Below are 14,963 nucleotides of genomic sequence, written 5' to 3'. Positions count from 1 at the left end.
TGCCTAAAGCCAGTCACACTTATGTGTGGATTATGTAATGCGTTTTTCATCCTTGTTTAATACTAATTTATTCCAACATGCTTGAAGCTTCCTCTCTGAATTCAGTGTGAGTTTAATGCATTCACATGTTATGAGCTCATATTTCCATAGATTCAGTCATGGATCTTCATTCTTCATGTGAACCAGGACCTGTGAGAGAATGATTCATGATTTATATATCTGTACATTTAATTGTGTGAAGTAGTGATAATTAAAGATCTTTTACACTAATACAGCCATGCAGAGACTTGGGCTATTGTTCATTTCTGTCTGTTTTTGTACACAAACTAAAAACAAATGTGAGCATTTCCACAGTTATTGTTCAGAAAAGAGATTTTCACTGGACAAATACAGTGCATGTCATATAGAGCATGTTATTACACACTAATGTAAACAATAAATATGAAGTGCAAAACTCATGAAACAGCACTGATGTAAACAAAGCAATGTTTTGGCCACAATTCTATAGTAAAACATTTATTCATAACATTTAAAACATGTGAGAACACGGCCTGATATTCAAGAAAGTTGCATTAAACATGGAATTTTAAAAATACAGTAACACTACATGAATTAACTACATTAGCATTAAACATAACTAAAGTATTAATTAATGAACCTGCACATGAACTAATAATGAACAGTTAATAACATAATAAATAGCCTACTTTTGTGTTCAGCAGAAGAAAGAAACTCGTGTTTGGATCAACTTGAGGGCGAGTAAACGACAGATCTTTTATTTTTGGGTGAACTGTCCCTTTAAGAGCTGTATAATGAAAGGTTCTTTGGTCCCCCTTATTTTTAAGAGTGTATAACACAGCATTATAGTAGACAAATGAAGAAGAATATCTCGTACCTTTGAGAAGGAACATAGGCATTGACTAATGTATAGAAGCTGCACAGTGTCATTCGCATTAAACACCAATTTAAAAATGCAATAAACATAAATTAAACAACATTAAATGTAACATAAAACCCTAATGTAGCCTACATAACTGATTCGAAAAAAATGATAAAAACTAAGAAGAAACAGTTATTTCTACAAAATGTGTTTGTTTACTGAGGTTTGAAGTTTCACAAAGGGAATTGTGGGAATGTAAATTTACGTTTTTTTCAGACTTTTTCACTTGCAAAAACTGTAAATTTAACAGTATTTCACTGTAAAATTATATTAAATGTACGGTTAGATCTATCCCAGTTATTCACTGTGTAAAGTACAGAAACTTTCTGTTAACCATTAACAGTTTTTCACCATATCATTTTTAATTATTTTACCGTTAAAATCACGATAGTTTTTTACCGTGTACATTTCAGTTGCTTGAGAAAGCCAGCTTACTGAACTGCTATTAAACTTTCTGACGGCTGCTATAGAGCCGCTAGAACCACCAAACTCGGGTCAGACCTTTACAGTTATATTAAACACATCCGTAATATTGCTGTGGAAATAATCGAGGTTATTCATGGTCTGTTATAGTTGTTTGTTAATGCTTTTACACTTTTAAATGTTCTTTTAATGTTGGATGGTTGAAGGGTGAGTGAAAAATGTTATCTCGTATTTTTAAAGATCATAGAGTGAATTACCTTTTGCTGATTGTTTACAGTTGAAAGGAAGTTTCTCCTTTAATTCACACAAAGCATCATAGAAGGAGGATAAAACCTTATAGAAAGCATTAGAAACAAAGATGTTTACTCTTTACTTAATGCCCTCATTGAACTAAAATGACTTGTTTTTTTAAAACATCAACCAAAGCAAAGAAGCTCATGAGGAAGATGCTGTGTGCATCACTAGAAACTCATTTCAACACCTCATAATGAAATATATCCTGAGCAATTGAAGTGTTTGTTTTTTAGGTACTAGCGTGGATGGAAAGAAGAATATGGACTGAAACACAAATGTTGGACTGGATTTGCTAGTGTATTAACTTATATAGATATTGAGATTAATAAATGTTTTAGTGTCCAATTAGAGAACTCAATAAAGTGATAAAAGCCTTCGCATTACCCTGCAAAACAATGATTTACAATGTAATCTAACACTGTATTGAAGGTATAAATTGAAGTCTTTGTGAATTGTGTAACTAAACAACTGAGAAGAAAATGTTCTTAAAATATTTTAAATGGCATTTAACACTTTTTGCATAAAATGATTTAAAGGGACAGCAGTGCATGCGGGATCTGTGAGAAACACATTAAAACTGTAGAACGTATATTTTCTTGAATTGTGAACCGGTTTAGGAGTTTTGGCTTGTGCAAGAGCTGCGATATAAAGACATGAAGAAGGTCTTCTCTCTCTCTTCTGTATTCTGATATACTGTCAACATGTTTTAATAACTATGCCACAAGGATTGTACTTGAATTTTGTTCAATTTAAATAAAAAACAAGATTATATATATATATATATATATATATATATATATATATATATATATATATATATATATATATATATATATTTCTAACCAGCAAGTGAAATGCCAATCACCTGCATCAAGTCAAACGCACATATAGATATGAATTAAAAAAAAATCTAATTAGTTGTCAAATTTAAAAAGTAAGTGTTTGTGCTGACTTCAATTTTTAGGTTTAGTCAACTTGAAATGTGAAGTTATATACTAAGTGACAACTTGGATATTTGAGTTGATTAAACTTAAAATTTTAAGGTAGCTCAAACACTTACTTTTTTAAGTTCACAACTATTTTACAGTATACTTTAAAATATATTTTGAGTTTACTCTTAACTGACAATGTTCAAGCAAATTGGAATGAATGAAATTATTTACACAAAAACTGTTTAGAAGGGCAAAGGGAAAATTCTCACAAAATACAAATATTGAATATGATTTAATAACTGTAAAAGAAAGGGCTGTAGAATGATTGCGTATGAATGCACAGAAACATACAGGAAATGCACAGCATGTCAAAACCAAACTCGTTTAATTTCATAAACTATTATATATTCATTCTTTTTAGTAATCATTTTACATTGAGAAGCTGACTTCAGAAGACAGTATATGATAGTGAATGTTAATGATAGTGAATGTTAATGATAGTGAATGTTAATGATAGAGAATGTTAATGATAGTGAATGTTAATGATAGTGAATGTTAATGATAGAGAATGTTAATGATAGTGAATGTTAATGATAGTGAATGTTAATGATAGTGAATGTTAATGATAGTGAATGTTAATGATAGTGAATGTTAATGATAGTGAATGTTAATGATAGACAATGTTAATGATAGTGAATGTTAAAGATAGTGAATGTTAATGATAGTGAATGTTAATGATAGTGAATGTTAATGATAGAGAATGTTAAAGATAGTGAATGTTAATGATAGTGAATGTTAATGATAGTGAATGTTAATGATAGAGAATGTTAATGATAGTGAATGTTAATGATAGTGAATGTTAATGATAGTGAATGTTAATGATAGTGAATGTTAATGATAGAGAATGTTAATGATAGTGAATGTTAAAGATAGTGAATGTTAATGATAGTGAATGTTAATGATAGTGAATGTTAATGATAGAGAATGTTAATGATAGTGAATGTTAATGATAGTGAATGTTAATGATAGTGAATGTTAATGATAGAGAATGTTAATGATAGAGAATGTTAATGATAGTGAATGTTAATGATAGTGAATGTTAATGATAGTGAATGTTAATGATAGAGAATGTTAATGATAGTGAATGTTAATGATAGAGAATGTTAATGATAGAGAATGTTAATGATAGTGAATGTTAATGATAGAGAATGTTAATGATAGTGAATGTTAATGATAGTGAATGTTAATGATAGTGAATGTTAATGATAGTGAATGTTAATGATAGTGAATGTTAATGATAGAGAATGTTAATGATAGTGAATGTTAATGATAGAGAATGTTAATGATAGTGAATGTTAATGATAGTGAATGTTAATGATAGTGAATGTTAATGATAGAGAATGTTAATGATAGTGAATGTTAAAGATAGTGAATGTTAATGATAGTGAATGTTAATGATAGTGAATGTTAATGATAGTGAATGTTAATGATAGTGAATGTTAATGATAGTGAATGTTAATGATAGTGAATGTTAATGATAGTGAATGTTAATGATAGTGAATGTTAATGATAGAGAATGTTAATGATAGTGAATGTTAAAGATAGTGAATGTTAATGATAGTGAATGTTAATGATAGTGAATGTTAATGATAGAGAATGTTAATGATAGTGAATGTTAATGATAGTGAATGTTAATGATAGAGAATGTTAATGATAGAGAATGTTAATGATAGAGAATGTTAATGATAGTGAATGTTAATGATAGTGAATGTTAATGATAGTGAATTTTAAAGATATGACACTTTACTGATCACAGTATTAATATATTTCTGGATTATGTGAGGCTGAACTATAATAATCAAAACTTCGAAGGGTCAGTCTGTTGCATCAGAGCCAAATTGTCCATAGATTGAGTCCTGGGCAATTCTTTATCTTCATCATCTTCATCATCATCTTCATATGTTTCTGTGAGAGATGATGTGAAATAAAGCAGAAGTTTACTGAGTTTTTGCCTGTCTATCGGTACCTGTAATTAATAATTGTAATAGAAATTTGAATAGTCATTGATCCCAAACAGGTATCATAAGAGAAAGAAGCTATACAATGTATAAAATATATGTGTGTACGTGCTTGTGCGTGACGTTTCAGGAACATATGGGACAGGACCTCTGACCTTAGGGACGGTCAGTTTTGGCCAGTTTATTTCAGTTTGTGTCTTTAAGTAGAAACTGAACAGCAGTAAGGACCTTATCTGGGTGGGTGAAAGGTACAGCGGGTGAGGAGGAACCTTGAAAAGAGTATAAAGGCTGTCTCATATCTTCCTGTTGTGTGTCACTCTCTTGCACAGCGTAACTTCTGTGTACTAGACTGAACCTATTTTGACTCTGAGTGTCTCTTATGCAGTGATGATGTTTAACAGGATTTTTGCCACAACATAATCAATAATTAAAGGTATTTTACATTCATCATAATAAAGATTCAAATGATATTTCCACAAAATGAAGCACAAAAGTCATTAAAAAAAGGTCTGAAAATGTATAAAAGCTGTAAACATGGAATTATAAAAATGTTTGTAATACAAAACCACTGATAGAGAAAACAAGCATTTGTGGACTTTTGACTCAAAAGAGAAACTGACTTGTTTCCAGCAGTTTCAAAGCATGTCTGTTCATTATTCACTTGATTTTAGAAAGTCAGCTGGGTTGTTTTGGTTCATTATCATTATTTGGTTCAAGCTTGCTTTAGCAGGCCGATAACAGAAAGACAGACAGAGTGCCATCAATTCAACCGATTCCCGCACCACCTCCAGTCAGTGTTCTCTCTCTGGGAAAATTCCAAGATGGCGCCGCGGATGGCTGCCTCGGTGTGGAGCTCTCCAGCTAGTGTGTTGTTTTTGTTCGTTTGTTCTGCGTTTAGTCATTCTTTTCCTATCAGTTTCACCAAAGACGAACTATTGGACATTAGGAAACACACACCAGAAACCTTTTCTACAGTTTTTGATTATTCGGACGTTTTGCTGGACATTCTCGTCGGAGGGGCAGCGTTGTTGTTCAAACGCGCGTTCAGACGCAAACGCGGGAAGCGAGCCGGCGCGCTGGTTAAACTCCGCGAGCGCGGCCTTCGCACTGCACTCCCCAGCATTCATCTCGCGAATCTCCGATCCCTTCCTAACAAAACGGATGAACTTCTTCTCCTCACCCACACTAACAAGGATTTTTTAAACTCTGCTGCTTTGTGCTTCACTGAAACCTGGCTGAGTGAAGCCATACCGGACAACGCAATACATCTGCCGGGCTTCCAGCTGTTCCGAGCGGATCGCATCGCGGAGCTAACGGGGAAAACGAGAGGTGGTGGATTGTGTTTCTACATTAACGAAAGTTGGTGTTCAGATGTAACAACACTGAAGAAGATGTGCTCTCCTAATTTAGAGGCACATTTCATAAACTGTAAACCCTTCTACTCGCCTCGGGAATTTTCCTCTTTCATTCTCGTGAATGTTTACATCCCTCCAGACGCGTGCGCGAGCGCGGCGCTACAACAGCTGGCTGAACAAATATCTGAAACGGAACAAAGGTACCCAGACTCTCTTTTAATCATTCTTGGGGATTTTAACAAAGCAAATCTTTCCCGTGAACTACCAAAATACAGACAGCACGTTACATGTCCCACCAGAGACAGTAATATACTGGACCACTGTTACACCACAATAAGAAATGCATATCACTCGGTCCCACGGGCAGCTTTGGGGCTCTCTGATCACTGTTTGGTTCATCTCATACCGACCTACAGGCAGAAACTGAAATCAGCTAAACCTGGAATAAGGACTGTGAAAAGATGGACTAATGAAGCAGAGCAGAATCTACAGGCCTGCTTTGATTGCACTGATTGGACTGTTTTTGAAGCTGCTACCAATGATCTGGATGAGCTCACAGATACTGTAACATCATATATAAGTTTCTGTGAGGATACATGCATTCCTACCAGGACTTTCTTATCATTCTCTAATGATAAACCATGGTTTACTGGGAAACTCAAACACCTTCGTCATGCCAAAGAGGATGCTTACAGAAGTGGGGATAAAATCTTGTATAACCAGGCCAGAAACAGATTGACAAAGGAGATCACAGTTGCTAAAAGGAACTACTCTGATAAACTGAAAAACCAGTTTTCATCCAACGACCCATCATCAGTCTGGAATGGCCTGAGGAACATTACCAACTACAAGTCACCATCCCCCCGATCTGTGGACAATCAACACCTGGCTGACGATTTAAATTCATTTTACTGCCGGTTTGAAAAGCCCTCATTCACACCACACACCCGGTCTGATCTGCACTTCACACATTCAGCATCACCTCCTGTTCTCCAATTATCACTCCCCCCTCCTGCCATCCAACCTGAGCTTAAGGTCTGTGTGGAGGACGTGAGCCGAGTCTTCAAAAAACATAAGACTAGGAAAGCCTCAGGCCCAGACGGCATCTCATCTGCTTGTTTAAAAGCCTGCGCTGACCAACTGGCCCCGGTCTTCACGCAGATCTTCAACAGATCATTGGAGCAGTGTGAAGTTCCCTGCTGCTTCAAACGCTCCACTATCATTCCTGTCCCCAAAAAACCCAAAATCACTGGACTTAATGACTACAGACCTGTCGCTCTCACGTCTGTGGTCATGAAGTCGTTTGAAAGACTGGTGCTGGCCCACCTGAAGGACATCACTGGACCCCTGCTGGATCCCTTTCAGTTTGCTTACAGAGCAAACAGGTCTGTGGATGATGCAGTCAACATGGGACTGCATTATATCCTGCAACATCTCGACAGACCAGGGACTTATGCAAGGATCCTCTTTGTGGACTTCAGTTCGGCCTTCAATACCATCATGCCTGGTCTTCTCACAGCCAAACTGACCCAGCTCTCCATACCATCCTCGATCTGTCAGTGGATCACCAGCTTCCTGACGGACCGGCAGCAGCGAGTGAGACTGGGGAAACATACATCCAAGACACTCACAATCAGCACTGGTGCTCCCCAAGGGTGCGTTCTCTCCCCACTGCTCTTCTCCCTGTACACTAATGACTGCACTTCTAAAGACCCCACTGTCAAGCTCCTGAAATTTGCAGACGACACCACTGTCATCGGTCTCATCCGAAACGGTGACGAGTCTGCTTACAGACTGGAGGTTGAACAGCTGGCTGTCTGGTGCAGTTATAACAACCTTGAGCTGAACACGCTCAAAACAGTGGAGATGATCGTGGACTTCAGGAGGAACAGCTCAGCACTCCTCCCACTCACCATCATGAACAGCACTGTGGAAGCAGTGGAGTCATTCAGGTTCCTGGGCACTATCATCTCTCAGGACCTGAAGTGGGACAATCACATTGACTCCACTGTGAAAAAGGCCCAGCAGAGACTGTACTTCCTTCGCCAGCTGAGGAAGTTCAACCTGCCACAGGATCTGCTGATTCAGTTCTACTCAGCCGTCATTGAGTCTGTCTTGTGCGCTTCCATCACTGTCTGGTTTGGTTCAGCTACCAAATCAGACATCAGGAGACTACAACGGACAGTCCGGACTGCGGAGAGGATTATTGGTGCCCCCCTGCCAAACCTCCAGGACCTGTACTCTTCCAGAGTGAGGAAGAGAGCAGGTAAAATCATCACAGACTCCACTCACCCTGGACACCACCTGTTTGAACTGTTACCGTCAAGACGGCGACTCAGATCACTGGCCACAAGAACATCTCGGCACAGGAACAGTTTCTTCCCACAGGCCATTTCCCTCCTGAACAGTTAACACTCCTCCCAAGGCATATGCCTGTAAGTGCAATACTCCCACTGTTTAGTGCAATATCCCACAACTCAGGTGATACTTATATGTAGATTTATTTATTTATAATATTCAAAACACTGTAAATAGGTTCATAATCTGTAAATCTGAAAATGTCTATTCTGACTAAACCCAACTGTGATAGTTTTATTCTCATATATTTATATTTTTATTTTTTATTCTTATAATTTGTAGTATTATGTTTCATGTTGTATTTGTATATGTCCACTGGAAGCCTCAGTACCAAAACAAATTCCTTGTGTGTGCAAGCACACTTGGCAATAAAGCTCTTTCTGATTCTGATTCTGATCTGATTCTGATTCTGAAAATCATCATGTTTGATCAACTTCTCTATATCTGGCACACACTTCTGCCCGTAATTCTTTCTCATTTGACAGAAAACAGTGTATCATGGCAAGCTTGCTTTGAGATTTCCCCATACTGGCTGGTTTCTGTTCTCTGTGGATTTACCGTTTGGCGCGCGTCTAATAATATGTCAGACGTCTCCGACAGATCCGACTTTTCACCGAAAATCGGACAGGTTCATCCGCTTGAAATCTCTTGACCTATTTCTAGATCTCAATTAATTCCGGATAAGCCTGCATGCAAACTTCTTGACCTGTTCCCAGGTCCCAATCAATCACAGCTTACTCAGGTCTCAGTCAATCCCAGGTCACTTGTACTCGCACCCCAGAAAACAGTCTCAGCCAGATTAGATTTCCAAAAGAAAATAAATTTAGTCGCCTCTTACCAGTGATACTTGTGTATCTGATGTGGCCCAGATGTCGGCCGTGATGCGGCGCTGATGCGGCCGTGATGCGGCCGTGATGCGGCCCTGATGCGGCCGTGATGCGGCCCTGATGCGGCCTGATGCAGACCTGATGCGGCCGTGATGCGGCCTGATGCGGCCGTGATGCGGCCCTGATGCGGACCTGATGCGGCCGTGATGCGGCCCTGATGCGGACCTGATGTGGCCGTGATGCGGCCTGATGCGGCCCTGATGCAGACCTGATGCGGCCGTGATGCGGCCGTGATGCGGCCCTGATGCGGCCCTGATGCGGACCTGATGCGGCCCTGATGCGGCCGTGATGCGGCCCTGATGCGGCCTGATGCGGTCGGCCCGTCTCTCTGAAGCCTACAAGGTGGAGCTGTTGCTTCCAAGGAATCCCACTATTCTGACACCAAGTTGTTGTGGCAAAAATGAACAAACCATCATCACTGCTTAAGAGACACTCTGAAACACAGTCTTTTAAAAGTATTTATTCTTGCAAGAAGGACCAGTCACCACACAGAAGTTACGCTGTAGTGTGAGTGAGACACTGACAGGAAAATATGGGCAGCCTTTACACCATTCTCAAGGTCTCCTTCCACCGATAGGAGACCCATGCTTGCGTAGTTTCTGTTTATCACTTAGTTATCACTGAAGACCATCACCAAAAAGTCAGTACTAGGGTCAAAGGTCCTGTCCCATATGTTCCCGAAGTGTCACACCCAGCCACCCATACATGCATCAGTTCACAAACATATACGTTCTTATATGATATGATCAATTAAAAATTTCCATTACAGATCAAAAGGAAAAATAAAGACATTTATAATGTTACAAAAAAGTTCAGTTCAAATATTCTATTAATTTAAGCACAACTGTTTTCAACATCTGAGAAAACAACAATATCAGATTAGACACACTGAAATGTATTAATAAATGAGACGAACTATCAGATATTCCAGGACACACTGAATGAGCAGGAAAAGCTGCGTTTCCAGGAAAACATTACACAGAGTGAAAGAGAAATTAAACTGTCCAAACCGCAAAGATGAAAATTATAATGTTAAAGCAATTTAGAGATGTGAAAATGCCATGTTCCCTACATACTCATATTGAAAGGAAGCTGGAGGGACGAGAGCATATAAATAGAGCCGCATTTCAGTCAGAGATTTATCTTCACTCGCTCCAGGAATATTCATACGTCTCTATTTACAGTCAGTTTGTGTCTCCAATTGATGGATGATTATATATTTTGATTGTTTAAATACTACATTGTTGTACTTTTGTTGTTATTTTTGAAAAAAAGTTTACAAATGATTTTGTTGCAGGCAGAAAACTGTTGAAATCTTCTGTGAGATTCATATATTCTGCACAGCAGATTTGAAAGATTTCAGGTGAGTTTGATTTAAATTATTTACAAGACACATTATGGAGGACTCCAAAAACAAAATTTGCTGAAGCTGAAATATGTGACTTAAAACATTCATTGGGATCCTGGAGATGTTTTGACAGCATGCCCTGTTGTGCTAAACATTTCACAAGACTTTTTTTGTGAAAAAAAGAAGAAGAAAAAAGCAACAAAAAATGGTCCCATAAACGGCTGATGACTGTGTATTTGAATTTTTTCATTGACACACAATTGACATACTTCAGATTTGAACAATTACATTTGAAATCCTTTTCTAACATTGATGAGATTTCCTGTTCACTTAGACATTAAATTATTGAAGACATTTTCTGTAATCAGCTTTAAATCAAGGTGTTTTATTTTGAAAAGCGCTATACAAATGACTTACGTGAAATGCCTGTCTGGATATATATATATTGAATTGAATTGAATTGAATTGAAAACTTTATTGTCATTGTAGTTATACAACGAAATTTGTTTGGTAGCTCACAGAGGTCAGCAGCACACATAACATAATAAATGTAATAAAAGTATAAAATATAAAGTTTAGATGTATATAAAAAATTAAAAAATAATAATAAAAAAAGTTAAACAAAAAAGGTATATATATATATATATATATATATATATATATATATATATATATTATGGTGAAAAAATAAAGCACTGTATATTGTTAGTTTTCATTATTATTACAGTAACCTGTTAAAATGCTGAATGTTCACAGGTGAAATGAATCAGCCAGACGAGAGATCGGTGTCATTGCAGTGAGTATTTCTTCTTCAAAACTTTGACTTGATCTTTATTAACTTTACAATTAATGGATTATTATCAATAATACATTTACCAGGTTTCATGTGTTAACATTAGTTAACTACATTAGCTGACCTGAACTATAAATAATAGTTATTACAGCATTTTATTAAACCTAGTTAATGTCAATATTTTTAATATTATTCAAATCAAATGTTGTACCTATTAACTTTAGTTCAAAGAAAATACATTTATTAAATGATAAACTAAACAATGAATATTTGTTTAAATTAATAAAGGTTGATTAAAACAATTTATTATCATTTTGTATGCAATTTTTTTTCACATTTATTTTTCATCCACCATCCCAAGCATGCATGTAGACCTATATAACGGTGCATGCATGAGAAGAAATATTCCAGTCCAGCTAATTGCGCGGGTTCAGCGGATGGCGGGTTATGATTGGTCAGATCACCTGTCAATCAAACTCCCTGAGAAGGGTGAATTGCGCTCGTGCAATTCAATGAGGATTCAATGAGGAATACTGGAGCACAGTCTCTAACAGCTAATGAATTAACGGAGCCCTTACACATTTTTAGCTTAGTGTTGTTGTTAGTTTGCTATAGACCATTATAAATTGCATAATGATCAATAGAATATTTGTTCTTAGTGGTGATACATGGTAAAATCATAAAACAGATTAAGCAAATGTCCAGTGCTGTCTACTTCTAAAAATAAGTTTTGATGTTTCAGGAAACTCGAAGCTCTTAATGATGAACTGCAACGAAGCATTAAGGAACTGAACTCTGAATTTGACAAAAACAGTCCAACGCTGATTATTAGAATACAGGAACTGAAAGACATCACTGGCGAACTTGAAGCCATGCACAAATCCACTACTGTGGGCAGTTTAGTGGGATCATCAATGGGAGCGGCTGGAGGAACCGCGGCTCTAGTGGGTCTGGGTTTATCATTCTTCACATTTGGTCTTTCTTTAGCAGTTTCTGCTGTTGGTATTGGAGTTGGAATCGCTGGAGGAATAACAGGAGCAACAGCGAACATCACTAACATGATCCAGCAGAAAAAACTACGTGGAACTATTGCGAAGATCATCCAGGATTTCCAGAACACAATCCAGCCAATAACTGACCATCTGAATACAATTTCTAAAACCGTAGAAGAGCTTCAGAAGGAAGAGCAAGAGTTTTCTGTGCAAAATAAGGCAATAATGACAAGTGTGAGATCATTGAAAACCGCTTCGAGCATTACTAAACTTTTAGCTGTACTGCGCACTGCTCAAATTGGGAAAACAGCCGCAAAAGCTGCCAAAACTCTTAAGATGGTTGGGAAAGTAACTGGCGTAGTCTCAGCTCTATTTCTTGTTCTTGATGCTTACAGTATTTATTGTGATTCAATAGAGCTCTCTGAAATAAATCAACCAGAAAACAGCAGAAAAGCAGAAAACATTAAATCCGAAACTTTGAAATTTGTTCATCAGATGAAAGAAACGGCCGCTCAATTACAGGAGACTCTGGATGAAATTAAAAGTGCCAAAGACGATATTAACAGAGAGTTACAGATCTGTTGAAATTATGCCTGAACTTGGTATTATCAATTTATTGACACTATAAAATCACACAGAAAGTGTGTGGTCATTGCAAGCAGGGTGTCGTGAATTATTGAAAGCTTATTCTGAGAATTTCCACTGTGGACCTCTGCTTTTAGGACTAGTGAAAGATTTTCATTTGCAGAGTAGGGAGGAAAATGTAAATATGTGATTAAATACTGAAGTTTCCATAGTATTTCAAATATTTTATGTTTTTAATTGCTCTGTTTGTTCAATCAAACTATTCTCCTCCTTGTCTTCTGGTTCTGTCTGACCTTGGATGAACTGGATGAACAGTCTTTGTAAATGAACAACTTTCACTGGAGTTTGGATTCTCTTTGTGTCTTGTGAAATTCTATTGGCATTCATTTTCATTGCCCGTTTTGTTGTGTATATTACTGTATTGTAAAGTAAAATAAAGCAAGAATCAATGTTTTCCAGCTGATGTAGATGTTAATACCAAAATATCTCTTATAAAATGAAGCATGTGTGCACTCTAAATAAATGTACTTCTGATCTCAACAACATATTTGCCCAAATTGTGATTGTTAAAAAGTAAACCGTAAAGGAGGATGTTTGAAATCAACCAAGAAATATCTATTGTAACTCTTTGGTGTAAGAGTTCATTTACTGATAATTCTTTTTGTTCCTTTTTATTCATTCTTTAATAATTGATTTGCATTAGACTTTTTCACTATATCAGACTCTCAAACTGAAACAATTATAAAAAAGGGTAACACTTTCTTTTACGGTGTCCGTGATACAGAGTAATTACTTAATTAATTACTTAGTAGTAGACATTAGTAGTAACAAAATGTAACTAAGTTATGGAACAGCCTGTACTTACAGATTGTAATTACACACATGTATTAAGCAAATACTGTTACACATATGTAACAGGCCGAGTCGGTTACGTGTTACCGACTTGGTACAATGTAACAAGTACTTAAATATGTTACTAAGGTAAAAAGCCTGCAGTTACACATGGTCATTTTGTACCTTATAAAATAAAGTGTATCAAGGTTGTACTTAAGTGCACTTCATGTGTATCTACATACCTTATCCATCTGAATTAACCCTCTAGTTTACAGCTTAAATACATGCAGTAACTTCTTAATTACATTCAATTTACAGAATATTACACAGAGATAAGCTACGTAAAATAAAGTATATCAAGATTGTACTTAAGTGTACTTCATGTGCATCTACAAACCTTATCCATATGTACTTTAGTTTGAATTAGGCCTAACTCCCTCGTTCACAGCATAAATGCATACGGTAGCTTCCTATTTACATTGCAATTACATAATATTACACGGGGATAAGCTACGTAAAATAAAGTGTATCAAAATTGTACTTAAGTGTACTTCATGTGTATCTACATACCTTATACACATGAAGTGCACTTAAGTACAACCTTTATACAATTTATTTTAGAAGGTACAAAATGACCACCAATAAAAACACTCACGATCATCAGGTTGCACTGATGGTTTCAATAGTTTAGACAATTCTGTAGTACTCTCAGAACTCACACAATTTGATGTTTCTCGAGTAGGCCTATTGTGTCATGAATACATTTTTGTGCGTTAATACAAATTCGTCAGCACACACAGCGGCCTCTGCAAGAGTTACAACTTTTTGCTCATTCAAGAACAATTTTATCGGGGAACGAATTCTTAAATTCTACAATCAAAACGAGTTCACGAAGATGCTCAAAATGTGTGGTTTTGCTGGCCTGACACCATTTATCAAAAGTGCGCTTTTCTCACGCGCATACTCAACGAACATTTGATTGGCAGTTTCACATAAACGGATTTTTTTGGCGATAAGGCTCAGGGAAAAGCTCATAGTCTCTCAACAGCGGTTTTTACTTTCTCATAATCTGGACTGTGGTTAAGGGACAAAGCGCTGGTTCACTGCTCGGACCCTGTTCTTCATCACGCTTTCCTCTGTCTCCCGCACGAGCTGCTGTTGCATCACTAATATAAACAAAATTACAAAGAAACTTCCATAACTC

The 14,963-nt window shown here is 36.7% G+C and overlaps 1 long non-coding RNA gene across 1 annotated transcript; it reads left to right on the top strand.

Annotated features, from left to right (window-relative positions):
• Positions 1 to 10,135: 10,135 nt before the first annotated feature.
• LOC143738875 (uncharacterized) lies at positions 10,136 to 13,089 on the top strand. The gene is made up of 4 exons (XR_013204061.1): positions 10,136 to 10,390; positions 10,505 to 10,570; positions 11,312 to 11,351; positions 12,091 to 13,089. It is a non-coding gene; the product is annotated as an uncharacterized LOC143738875 (long non-coding RNA).
• The last annotated feature ends 1,874 nt before the right edge of the window (positions 13,090 to 14,963 follow it).

Source organism: Siphateles boraxobius, unplaced genomic scaffold, assembly GCF_051911475.1.
Source record: "Siphateles boraxobius isolate OS27281-9 unplaced genomic scaffold, OSU_SipBor_1 158, whole genome shotgun sequence".
NCBI lineage: Eukaryota > Metazoa > Chordata > Actinopteri > Cypriniformes > Leuciscidae > Siphateles > Siphateles boraxobius.
This window is presented reverse-complemented; position numbering and strand designations above follow the sequence as displayed.